This window comes from Oncorhynchus mykiss, chromosome 25 (assembly GCF_057628025.1).
Source record: "Oncorhynchus mykiss isolate SJ-2025 chromosome 25, ASM5762802v1, whole genome shotgun sequence".
Taxonomy (NCBI): Eukaryota; Metazoa; Chordata; class Actinopteri; order Salmoniformes; family Salmonidae; genus Oncorhynchus; species Oncorhynchus mykiss.
Window position 1 is genome coordinate 71072501 of NC_143046.1, and position 12430 is coordinate 71084930.

The 12430-nt window shown below is 46.1% G+C and overlaps 1 pseudogene across 1 annotated transcript in view; it reads left to right on the top strand.

Moving 5' to 3' along the window:
• Window positions 1-12430, top strand: part of LOC110504214 (phospholipase DDHD1-like) — a 62953-nt pseudogene that overhangs the window by 38005 nt on the left and 12518 nt on the right. The window contains exons 3-6 of the transcript XR_016491552.1: window positions 7223-7230; window positions 8504-8644; window positions 9202-9553; window positions 10193-10354. The product of XR_016491552.1 is annotated as a phospholipase DDHD1-like (transcript). The remainder of the gene's footprint in view (window positions 1-7222; window positions 7231-8503; window positions 8645-9201; window positions 9554-10192; window positions 10355-12430) is intronic.

Below are 12430 nucleotides of genomic sequence, written 5' to 3' on the forward strand. Positions count from 1 at the left end.
AGTACACTCTGTTCATTCATTCAAGGACAGTCTCTTCTCACCCTTTAGGAGCTATGGGGGACCGTAAATAGTGTCATCTGTAGACTTACAGCAATCTACACACGCACAGAGGACACACATCCTAATCAAATCACAGACTGAGTGTTTGAAATGGGTTCCAGGGTTATGCCAAGGGTTGTGTCACCTTCACGTAACTACCAACAACCCAGCCCTTTCCAAATCCCCCTCTGGAAGCACATCCCACATCCTTTCCGTTCTAAGTCACCTCTTCTGAGAGAATACGACACTACTCACTTCACCAAATCAGTTGGATGGATTCATTCATACGAGGATTCACTCTTCTCGAGATTGACACTTCAAACTGTTAACACGTTCTGAAAAAGCCGGTTAATACCCTGTGTAGTGAAGTCTATTATAGCTTACTGAACTTCTCTTAGTTTTTGCTATGCTACACTGAACATTGTTGAAGACTGACAATCTTGTTATTAGTGTCCATGCTGATATATACTAAATAATGATTGCATCTTAAAAGCCTTACATCTTAATATTCATTATCATCCGTTTGAGCCGCATTTTTAGTGTGCTTCCTTTATAATGCGAACACTCCGGGCTTCACACACTGTTGTAAAGCACCTTGAGCCACTTTAGCACAGTACACAACACCGAGCAAGCTGTGCTTTGAAAATACTGCAGCACTCTCTCGCTCTCCCCCTCTTTCGCTCTCCTTCACTCCTCTTCCCATCATTCTCCCTCCAGACTCTGTCTTTCTCTCTCACCCCCCCCCCTCTTTCTCTCTAACTCATCACCCTTTCCCTCTTTCTCTCAACATTCCTCTCCCTTCTCCTCCCTGTTTCCTTCCCTGCCTCTCTGGCCCTGAAGCCCCAGCAGCCATCTAAGACGAATGGAGCAGAAAGCATATGGTGGGGCATGCATTGCAGGCATGTTATGTAGGCATGGGTTGATCATAATACAGGCAGGATGACCTGTGTGAGTGGAGTCCTCTCCTGCCCTAGGTTACTGCTGCTGCTGCTGTCTCAGTCAAACAGGGGGAGAGGATGTGGAATGACATGTCATTTCATAGAGATATTCAGCCACTGTTCATTGGTATTAAAAATGGAGGGGGAAAATACATTGAAAGGTTCCTCATTCCTCATCAGGCTTCTTTGGCCAAGAGTGACAGTGACAGTTTGCCACTTTCTTTGCAGTTAATGGCTGCCATCGCTGCCTAATTTGAGGAGGAAAATTGACAGGGTCATGGCTAGAAAGGGATCCAGCTGTTGTCAAATGAATGTCAAAAGTTAGATTTGTATTTTATTTTAGCTAAGACTAACCCTTTTCCTAACCTTAACCTAATTATCCTAACCTGCTTTGAAAAGTCATTATCTGATGTTAATTTGACAAAAGCTGGATCCCTCCTAGCCATGATCAATTGACAGTTGGCCACAGATGGCGACCCGCATGACAGCTGTACTGTGGAGGGTTTAATGATGATTTCAGCAGCTACTGAAGCTGGTGATAGGCTAGGTCACATGAAAAAGAGTCAGTAACAGCCAGTCTGGCTTGAGGATTGAGGAAAAAATAATGTACAAAGTATCACTGACAATATTTGTTGTACAGAAACCGTCAGTTAGCGCCAGTGTGACTGAAATGGCACCTCCAGTGAAAAGTCCATTGAGCCTGACCCTCTCACTGTGAATACACCAACTATGGAGCAGGGGGGTGTTAATAGCAAGATGGCCCTCATAGCTCCCCTTTCAGGATTTGGAAGACCTGTTTAAACATGCCCTGCCTGTGTGTCACTAAGGGAGACTGTGTGCTCACTGTGCTGTGTATGGAACAATATAGTGAGAATGTGTGTGTACTGTGGCTATCTGCCTGCATGTGTTTTTGGAGCGGTTGCTGATGATGGCAACAGAGAAATGTGAGTGTGTGAAGGGACTGTGTGTAAAGCCTATGTGAGAGTATCATGAGGGTGTGTTTGAGGCAGGAGAGCTATTTGCCTGTGGGCCGGCTAGGGGCTGGGCCAGGGCTCATGACGATGGGGAGTATTCCAGTCTGTCAGGCTCATGGAGGGCCAGAGCAAAGCAAAGCCCCACAGACACAAAGGGTCATGTGTCAACACACACAGGTCATAACACCACATAATGTCATGTCACAGCTCTAGCCTACACCACAGGACATTCATCATGGCACACTATGACATGTACATTGACCATACGCATTCAATAACTAGAAGGGCTACCATTCAAAATAAACAATACAAAATGTAATCATAAGGTTGTCAGACTCAAGTTGTCAAACATAGTTTAATGAAAGTGCAGTACATTTGCAGTGTTGCATCTGCAGTGCTGCTCTTTCCCCTGGACAATTAAATCCAAAGCTCCAAGCGGAGCAGACAAGCTCTGATCTAATATGTCAGTTGGAATGCCATGCCATTCCACTCCACCAATGGACCTACATTCAATATTTAGGCCATACCAAGCGCCGAGCAGACCACGTCAAAATGCAATCTCTTGTACTTCGTAGCACTGTCATATCAAATGCAACTGTCAACATCTAGAAATATACAGCATTGAACCTCTGAACCCAAGCATAGCCTATGATAGGGCAGAAAATAAGTCAGATGTATTAATGCTGTGTTAGTATTAATCATAAGCAGGATATAAAGCCTATTGTGAAACTGTTGTATTGATGTGGTCCCAGATGGAGCAGCTGATTCATGTGTCTGTCACCAGACCCTCAGAGGGTGGCCATATGGTAGTACAGTGCTCGCTCTCTCTATTCCTCTCTCCCTACACAACTCACCCTTGACAACTTGATTACATCTGGATAGTCTTGATTGACCTATTTATAGCTGTGAGTAATTGTGAAATATGAAAGCCTTCACAGCACAGCATCATACCTTTATGGCCAGCTGAGCTCCCAGCTCAGGTTTAATATGAACACCCTTGTTTTGACTAACTGTCCTTAAATACAAACCCAGCCTCCAGCTCAGTCAGCTCAGGCAACTTACTCCCTTCCAACAGTAGGGTCCACAAACAGAACTCTGCTGCAGGGTGAGGCCGAGGCCTAGGTCATGTGATATGAGTCAGCGTGACAGGGGTGAATGGTGCTTTTAGAACGGGACTGAGTCCCAATGTCCTGGTCACTGCACTGGTCTGGTCTGAGTCTCAGGCTATCCGCTGACTACAGACAGGCTATATGATGACAGCAAGTCTGACACACTGGTCTAACGGGAGGACATGTCTCTGGATGAAACCCTGGTTACTTGATAGCAGTCGTCAGGTTGTTATTGTGCGGGAAATCAACGTATGTCATGTAATGTTAGGGAAAGGTGTGTGTGTGAGAGAGAGAGCAGAGTTGGTTTACTGAGTGTTGTTTGAGAGCGCGAGAGAGAGAGAGGAGGGGTTACTTTATGGCCAGTGTGTGTGGGAGAGGGAGAGAGCCGTTGCTTTCCTTTTAGTAAATATTAGAGGGCAACTTCCTTTAGGGTTCTCAGAAATGTTTCTCTTCTTTTTTCTGAGTAATGGATATCCTTCCCTGAAGTCTTTCTGACACTTAAATAACTTAGCTCCTCAGTCCACCTGGAAGACAATCTGTTTTTTGGGGAAAACATGAGCAAAGGAAAAAGAAAGCTGTAAGACAGGCTAGTTCTACAAAACTGCTCTCTGAAGGAAGCCCACTCACTTTGGGATAATTAGGATTTCCTCTTGAAATATTAAGCTGTTAAGTCGGGCTTTTTCCCTTTAACTCTCCAAGAAGAAATCAGGTGCATACTTTAAAGGTGATGTAAGAAAGTTGTTTTGCAATTTGTACCTGACCTGTCTGACAAGATACTCCACAAGACATGCTCTTCACAGTCCCCAAGTCCAGAACAGACTATGGGAGGCACACAGTGCTACATAGAGCCATGACTACATGGAACTCTATTCCACATCAGGTAGCCGATGTAAGCAGTAGAATCAGATAAAAAGATGAAAATAAACATCTTATGGAACAGCGGGCACTGTGAAGAGACACACCAAGGTACAGACATGCATACTTATATAACGGATGGGAAACGTCACACTTACACACATGCTAGCACACACACACACACGTACATTGTAATATTGTTGTATGGCGGTATTATACATTTCCTTTTGTAGATGCGCAGTGGTGTAATAATGTTATGATGTACTGTTTTATGTGTAATGTAAGTGCCTTAACGTGTAGCTACTGCCATGGCAACAGCTAATGGGGATCCCTAATGAATGACAATATATCCCTGTATCACTCTTAACATGTTATGTTGTATATTATTGTCACATAGCCTCCATTGACCAGCCATTTGGTATAAGGCAAACAGTGATTCTCTGTTTTGTATAAAAGATTTAAAAACATATCTGTTCATTCCAGCACATTGTAATGTAGTCCACACTGAGTAGCCTGAAGACAGAAAAACAATAATAAAGTTTGTATATGTTGAGTATGATTCAGGTGTTATCCCGTCTTCTCTGGCATGTGTCAAGTAGCGCTGCAGTTGGGTTTCAATGGTCACTTTCAGCTCAAGATTGTGTCTAAAAGCGAATATTGCCACGTTAATTATGTCACAACAATGAAGAACCATGTGTAGACATACAGTAAGAACAGGTTTTATTCAAATGAACTACTTTGCCTATCAGTTGAACCAAGCTCCCAGGTGGCGCAGTGGTCTAAGGCGATGCAGTGCTAGCTGTGGCGATGTCTTAGGCCACAGTGGTGGCAGTGCTAGCTGTGGCGGTGTCTTAGACCACAGTGGTGGCAGTACTAGCTGCGCTAGCTGAGCAGTGCTAGCTGTGGTGATGTCTTCGACCAAAGTGGTGGCAGTACTAGCTGTGGCGATGTCTTAGACCACAGTGGTGGCAGTGCTAGCTGTGGCGATGTCTTAGACCACAGTGGTGGCAGTACTAGCTGCGCTAGCTGAGCAGTGCTAGCTGTGCAACCAGAGACTCTGGGTTTGAGCCCAGGCTCTGTCGCAGCCGGCCGCAACCGGGTGGTCCATGGGACGGCGCACAATTGGCCAAGCGTCGTCCGGGTTAGGGAGGGTTTGGCCGGTAGGGATATCCTTGTCTGATCGCGCACTAGCGACTCCTGTGGCGGGACGGGCGCAGTGCACGCTGACCAGGTCGCTCATTGGTGCGGCTGGCTTCCGGGTTGGATGCGCGCTGTGTTAAGAAGCAGTGCGGCTTGGTTGGGTTGGGTTGGGTTGGGTTGTGTTTTGGAGGACGCATGGCTCTTGACCTTCATCTCTCCCGAGCCCGTACAGGAGTTGTAGTGATGAGACAAGATAGTAACTACTAACAATTGGATACCACGAAAAAGGGGGTAAACATAAAAAAAATAATGTATTAATGGTTAGGCTGTACGGTTCTAAACTATTTCCTATTAAAAACTAAATGTGACATTTTCAGCTGATAACCCAACGGCTAATGTACTGTACATACAAATCCCAGCGTGGTTACCTGATAGCGGTGCTGCTTGACAAATGCCCCCAGTGTCACAGTGATGGCAGTAGGTAGCCATTTCTGACAAAACACCATCGTCATGTCCATCACTCACTGTCTCTTGGTTGTTAGTTCTCTCCCACCTGCCCCCTTTCTACCTCCCCCCTTCTTTTCAAATGGAGTGGATTTCAGCCGAATGCTACAACTAAATGTCGCAAGCGCAAGCGCTTATCAGGTACTGTAACGCCAGCCTTTTTTTATGCCCTAAATTACTATATACCTACATATCTGCTATACTCCATCCTCCCTCTAGATCTTAGGTTTCGATTGAACTAGATCTTCGTTTAAAGCCCAGTGAGACATCCCAACCCGCTCTAGAAGAATTAGATCTAGATTAGACTCCTCCTCACTCCTTTAGTTTAAACTGGGCTTAGTCTTAGAATTTCCCCCTTTCTGTGAAGCAGAGTTTGTCACAATTACTGCTGCAGCTGCTTTCTGGACTTCTGGAGGATCTTGCTCCGGTCTGTCTGTTAGTGGAGGTACAGCTAAGTAGGTGGAGTGTCAGTTAGCTAGTAACATCCTTCCAGGCTCTCCAAATCCACATAGGAAAACTATGGATCTGAGTTTAATAAGCTATCTCTCCAAAAATCCTCCCCTTCTCCGTCTCTCCTTCCCTGTAGTGGCGTGATCACAGACAATGAAAAAAACTCTTGTTTAGAGGCAACAGAGTCGCCATTCGGGCCCCCATAGACTGCAGTCTGCACTCAAAGGTCCAACATTGCCTCTATGGATGGAATAACAGCTCCTCGATCTCTGGCAATAAGCGTCTCTGCACTGTCTGCAGAGTTCAGTTAAACTAGCCCGAATACATACCTAATATAATATAGACCTAATAATAATAATATAGACCTGCATGCTCTCGTTGGCAGGCCCTCGCTTCTTACTCGTCGCCAAACCCACTGGCTCCAGGTCATCTACAAGACCCTGCTAGGTAAAGTCCCCCCTTATCTCAGCTCGCTGGTCACCATGGCAGCACCCACCTGTAGCACGCGCTCCAGCAGGTACGTAGACATTTTTTTCTACTGTATTATTGACTGTATGTTTGTTTTACTCCATGTGTAACTCTGTGTTGTTGTATGTGTCAAACTGCTTTGCTTTATCTTGGCCAGGTCGCAATTGTAAATGAGAACTTGTTCTCAACTTGCCTACCTGGTTAAATAAAGGTGAAATAAATAAATAAAATATCCACATGCAGTAAGTTACAGTCCGGTAACCTGGAAAGACATGGGTTGCATTCAGTTGGCACAAAATGTTCTCTGCTGTTTTTGTTCCTAATGAACGCAACCGTAGTGAACTAACACAGAGTAGTGTACTCCCTATGTGGCTCTACAAGGCTAGGAACATAGCTATGTTTGGCAGGCCATAGTTAGGCCTTGTGCATAATTGTCAAACTGTAACTCTCCCATGCCATTTAAAGTTGAGAGTAGAGTAGCATCCTAACAATAGCACCATTTTAATACCACTTTTGCCCTAGTTTAGTGGCATAATTCCCTACCTCAGGTACAAACAGGCTGTCTTTCTCGCTCTCTTTCTGACTGTCATTCTCTCTCACTCTAGTTCTAGCTGTTGGTCTCTCACACTGTCTCTAAATCTATCTACAACTCTTTCTTCTTTTCCCTCTTCCTCCCTGGCTCTCCGGGGAGTAGTTGGGAAGCCTCCCATGTAAACTTCTTAAGCTCTCTGTGTTTGACTGCTAGATCATCTGGTGTGCTTTGCCCTGGTCTGGGCTGCATTGTAAAACATTTCCCATCATTTCCCATCTCATTTGGAAACATGAGCACCTTTTCCATTCCCCACCCAGTCAGCCATGACTTATTTATATGATGGCTGGCTAGTGGGTACTATTGAGTACCTCCTGCCTCCTAAAGACATCCTGTTTTCGGGTGGACTCAGTAGGTGTAAGTGGTAAGGTTCTGTCTTTCCCTACTGTACTCCCCAGATCATTATATCCCTGCTGCCCGCCTCCGCCACCACCTTTGTCAATTCCATTTTAAATTAGAAAGTGGAATTGATCCCAACCTTGGTGATACTTGTTGTGTAGCATGCTTGTTACCCCAAGTGATTTCAAAGGAAAATGTGCTACTCTAACCTGGTGAAAAGTTTTGCAATGCTGAAATATCTTTACCCTCAGGTGTTCCAATGCAATCGATTCTCGTGACCATCGACTGGATGGATTTTTCTTTTTACTGATGCTTGTTTGGGATTCAGTTCCATCCCTTCTACACATCCCTCCTCTCTTATCCCTGATGGGTTACCTGGAAACTACTACCTATAACACAGCTTCTTCATTGGTTAACTCCTGAGCCTCTGCTTGTCATTCCATTGTCATTTTGGATCTGAATCACTTTCCCCTCATCAGGAGCGGCCCTGAATGGAAACTGATCAACCGGAGTACCCATGACTGTTCCTCAGTCCTCACCCCGCGGATGAAATTAGAACTGGACGGCCCTGCTTTACTCCTCCACCGTGTGACTGTCACAGAAACACTTCTAGTCCCCCTTCTGGTTCTGAAACTCCATCCTCAGATGCCTCCTATTAGGAGGTGGTAGGATGGAGAGAAAGAGGAAGAAGAGGTGATTTCAGACTTTGGTCACCTCTGCTCTGTAGATCGGACGGAGCTGACTGTGCATTAGTTGAGTTTGCTGAACACCTGCTAAGTGTTTGCTGAGCACTAACGAGCTATCTGGACACGATCTGAGGAAGCGAACGCTCTGGAGAGGCAGTGATACCGGCGTGACACTCATGCTAAGTGGCCCCCCTCGTCACTCACACTCTGTCTGTGTCTCTCTCTGTCTTTATTTATCTCTCTGTCTTTCTCTTTTTCTTTCCCTCTTTCCCTCTCTCTCTGTCTCTCCTTCCCAGCCTGACACAATGTAAAGGCGGCAGTCAAAGAAGAAAATCAAACAGAGGAAGCTTTGATGTCTCACATTTCTCTTGCTCCTTTAATCCTCTTTCTCTGTCTTTTTCTTCCCTGTTAGGACACATCAAGGATGAGGCCTACACAAGTACAGGTCACTGGGAAAGTCCCCCTAACGTCCACCTCTCCTTTGAATCCCTTTGCCCTGGACTCCTTAACACTGTCCTTCTATTCGCTCCTGATTGGCTGTGAGCACCGCAGGGTTCGGTCCGGTGACTGGTGTGTCAAAATAAGTCACCTCTTCACGTACTGTACATTGTCTGAAGTGTCATTCAAACCTCAATGTGACCGGCTCACCCCAATCAACTGGTTTAATTTATCCTTCTTGTTTTCAGCTAACCGCTTCCAATTCCGCTCCCCCTGTTTAGACTATACATGCCATATGTCCACTCTTACTTGCCCTGTTGTTGTGTGCCCACTAAGATAATAAGGCTGGAATCTAATATAGTCCTCTGTCAAGGATATGTTCTGCACAGCCTCAGTGTAGCCCATCCAAATAGGAGATTGGGGCTTACCATGGAGCCCCACTGTGTGGTACTGTAGTATCTCACATTGTCTATTGTACACAGTCAATGACACTCAAGGAATACATGGGCGGGTAATCGTTGAAATATGCAGACTCTGTGAACCTGTGTGCTTCTTCAATATGTTATTTTCTGGTTCTCTAGTAACTCTCCGCAAATCAATGCACTAGTCATTATTTGATCGACCGTTAGACTAGACCAAACTTTCTCCTTGTTGAGTTGAATGCAAAATTAGGACTTTGTAATCACCCTTTTGATGAGTGTATTTTCTCTCTACCCCGTCATTCATTCATCTTTCCTCACCTCCTTTTTCTGCTTGCTCTCTCTTCTCATTCCATCTTCCTCGAATGCTTCCCTCTTTCTCCATCCCTTCCAACCTCTCTCGTTCCTCCATCATTCCCTCCTTTCCCCAATCCTCCCTCTTTCCTTCCACTATTCTGCCCTCCCTCCCTCTGCAGCTGTCCATAGTCTGAAGTTGAGTCGTACCCACGTGGACTGGCACAGTGTGGACGAGGTCTACCTCTACAGCAATACCACCACCTCCAAGATCGCCCGCACCGTCACCCAGAAACTGGGCTTCTCCAAAGGTTAGAGGTCACTGCTGACTGACCACTCTACTGTTGAAGCCCCCCTTCCCCACCCCAATACCAGTAAACCCTTAGCTAGACACAACCTCCTAGGCCACTTGTGGAGATGAGACCGGATTGGAGAAGCTCCATATTTCCATCCAAAGTTGAAGATTAAGAGGTGGATCTGGCAGGAGTTACCTCAATCTCCTCTGAATGACACACAAACCCACGGTCGCTGGAAATATCCTTAGTGCTGTGCTGGCCAGATGGCAAGCAGAAAAACCCGTTGGCTTAGTGTGTTAGCAAGTGTTAGCAAGGAAAGCTCTGAACAGGGCCACACACACAGTGTCCCACGTAAACAGCCCCACGTAAACGGTCACCCCAATGTTCCTTTCAAATATAGGATGATCTACGATGTTCATCACCCTTTGCCCTGGACTCCTTAACACTGTCCTAGTATATGTTCGGTCAATTCATTGTGGCAGGGGGTGAAATTGAATGTTTCTCATGATTTGAGGCTTTCCTTAAATCAGGGTAATTATGATTCAAGGCAATTAGGGAAACATTCATCAATTGGGCAAAATCTGGGCAATGTGCCGCCTACTGTTGGGAGCCTCTGATTTTCCTGACCATTTCCCCTCCCACGCCACCCCCCAGCCTCCAGCAGTGGTACGCGGCTCCACCGAGGCTACGTGGAGGAGGCCTCACTGAAGGACAAGCCACCCCAGACCACACACATTGTCTTCGTGGTCCACGACATTGGATAGAAGATGGACATGGGACGCATCATCAAGAACACTGGCATGTGAGTGCACGCGTGTGTGTGTGTTTCTGTCTCTGTCTGTCCCCGGAAAAAAGTCACGGGGTCTGAATACTTTCCAAATACTGTGCATTCCGAAAGTATTCAGACACTTTGACTTTTTCCACATTTTGTTAAGTTACAGCCTCATTAAAATGTATATGGAATCATGTAAAGTAAAACAAAAAAGAAATGCCACTTTTTCAGGACCCGGTCTTTCGAAGACAATTCGTAAAAATCCAAATAACCTCACAGATCTTCATTGTAAAGGGTTTCAACACTGTTTCCATGCTTGTTCAATGAACCATAAACAATTAATGAACATGCACCTGTGGAACTGTCGTTGAGACACTAACAGCTTACAGATGGTAGGCAATTAAGGTCACAGTTATAAAAACTACTACTGACTCTGAAAAACACCAAAAGAAAGATGCCCAGGGTCCCTGCTCATCTGCGTGAACGTGCCTTAGGCATGCTGCAAGGAAGCATGAGGACTGTGATGTGGCCAGGGCAATAAATTGTAATGTCCGTACTGTGAGACGCCTAAGACAGCGCTACAGGGAGACATGACGGGCAGCTGATTGTCCTCGCAGTGGCGCGTAACCACGCGTAACAACACCTGCACAGGATCGGTACATCCGAACATCACATCTGCGGGACAGGTACAGGATGGCAACAACAACTGCCCGAGTTACACAAGGAACGCGCAATGCCTCCATCAGTGCTCAGGGCTGTCCGCAATAGGCGGAGAGAGGCTGGACTGAGGGATTGGAGGCCTGTTGCAAGGCGAGTCCTCACCAGACATCACCGGCAACAACGTCGGCTATGGGCACAAACCCACCGTCGCTGGACCAGACAGGACTGGCAAAAAGTGCTCTTTACTGACGAGTCGCGGGTTTGTCTCACCAGGCGTGATGGTCGGATTTGCGGTTATCGTTGAAGGAATGAGCGTTACACGAGGCCTGTACTCTGGAGGTGGAGGGTCCGTCATGGTCTGGGGCAGTGTGTCACAGCATCATCGGACTGAGCTTGTTGTCATTGCAGGCAATCTCAACGCTGTGTGTTACAGGGGAGACATCCTCCTCCCTCATGTGGAACCCTTCCTGCAGGCTCATCCTGACATGAACCTCCAGCATGACAATGCCACCAGCCATACTGCTCGTTCTGTGCATGATTTCCTGCAAGACAGGAATGTCAGTGTTCTGTCATGGCCAGCGAAGAGCCTGGATCTCAATCCCATTGAGGCACATCTGGGACCTGTTGGATCGGAGGGTGAGGCTAGGGCCATTCCCCCACAGAAATGTCCGGGAACTTGCAGGTGCCTTGGTGGAAGAGTGGGGTAACATCTCACAGCAAGAACTAGCAAATCTGGTACAGTCCATGAGGAGAAGATGCACTGCAGTACATAATGCAGATACTGCATTATTACTTTTGATTTTGAACCCCCCCCCCTTAGTTTAGGGACATATTATTCATTTTCTGTTGGTCACATGTCGGTGGAACTTGTTCAGTTTATGTCTCAGATGTTGAATCTTATGTTCACACAAATATTTACACGTTAAGTTTGCTGAAAATAAATGCAGTTGACAGTGAGAGGACTTTTATTTTTTTGCTGAGTTTAGTAACCAAAAAACTGTTAAACAAATCCAAGTATATTTTATATTTGAGTCTTCAAAGTAGCCACCCTTTACCTTGATGACAGCTTTGCACACTCTTGGCATTCTCTCAACCAGCTCCACCTGGAATGCTTTTCCAACAGTCTTGAAGGAGTTCCCACATGCTGAGCACTTGTTGGCTGCTTTTCCTTCACTCTGTGGTCCGACTCATGCAGCACTCCAGCACTCTATTTATTGGTCAAATAGCCCTTACACAGCCTGGTGGTGTGTTGGGTCAGTGTCCTGTAGAAAAACAAATGATAGTCCCACTAAGCCCAAACCAGATGGGATGGTGTGTCGCTGCAGAATGCTGTGGTAGCCATGCTGGTTAAGTGTGCCTTGAATTCTAAGTAAATCGCAGACCATGTCACCAGCAAAGCACCATAACACCTCCTCCTCTGTGCTTTACTGTGGAAAATACACATGCAGAGATCATCCGTT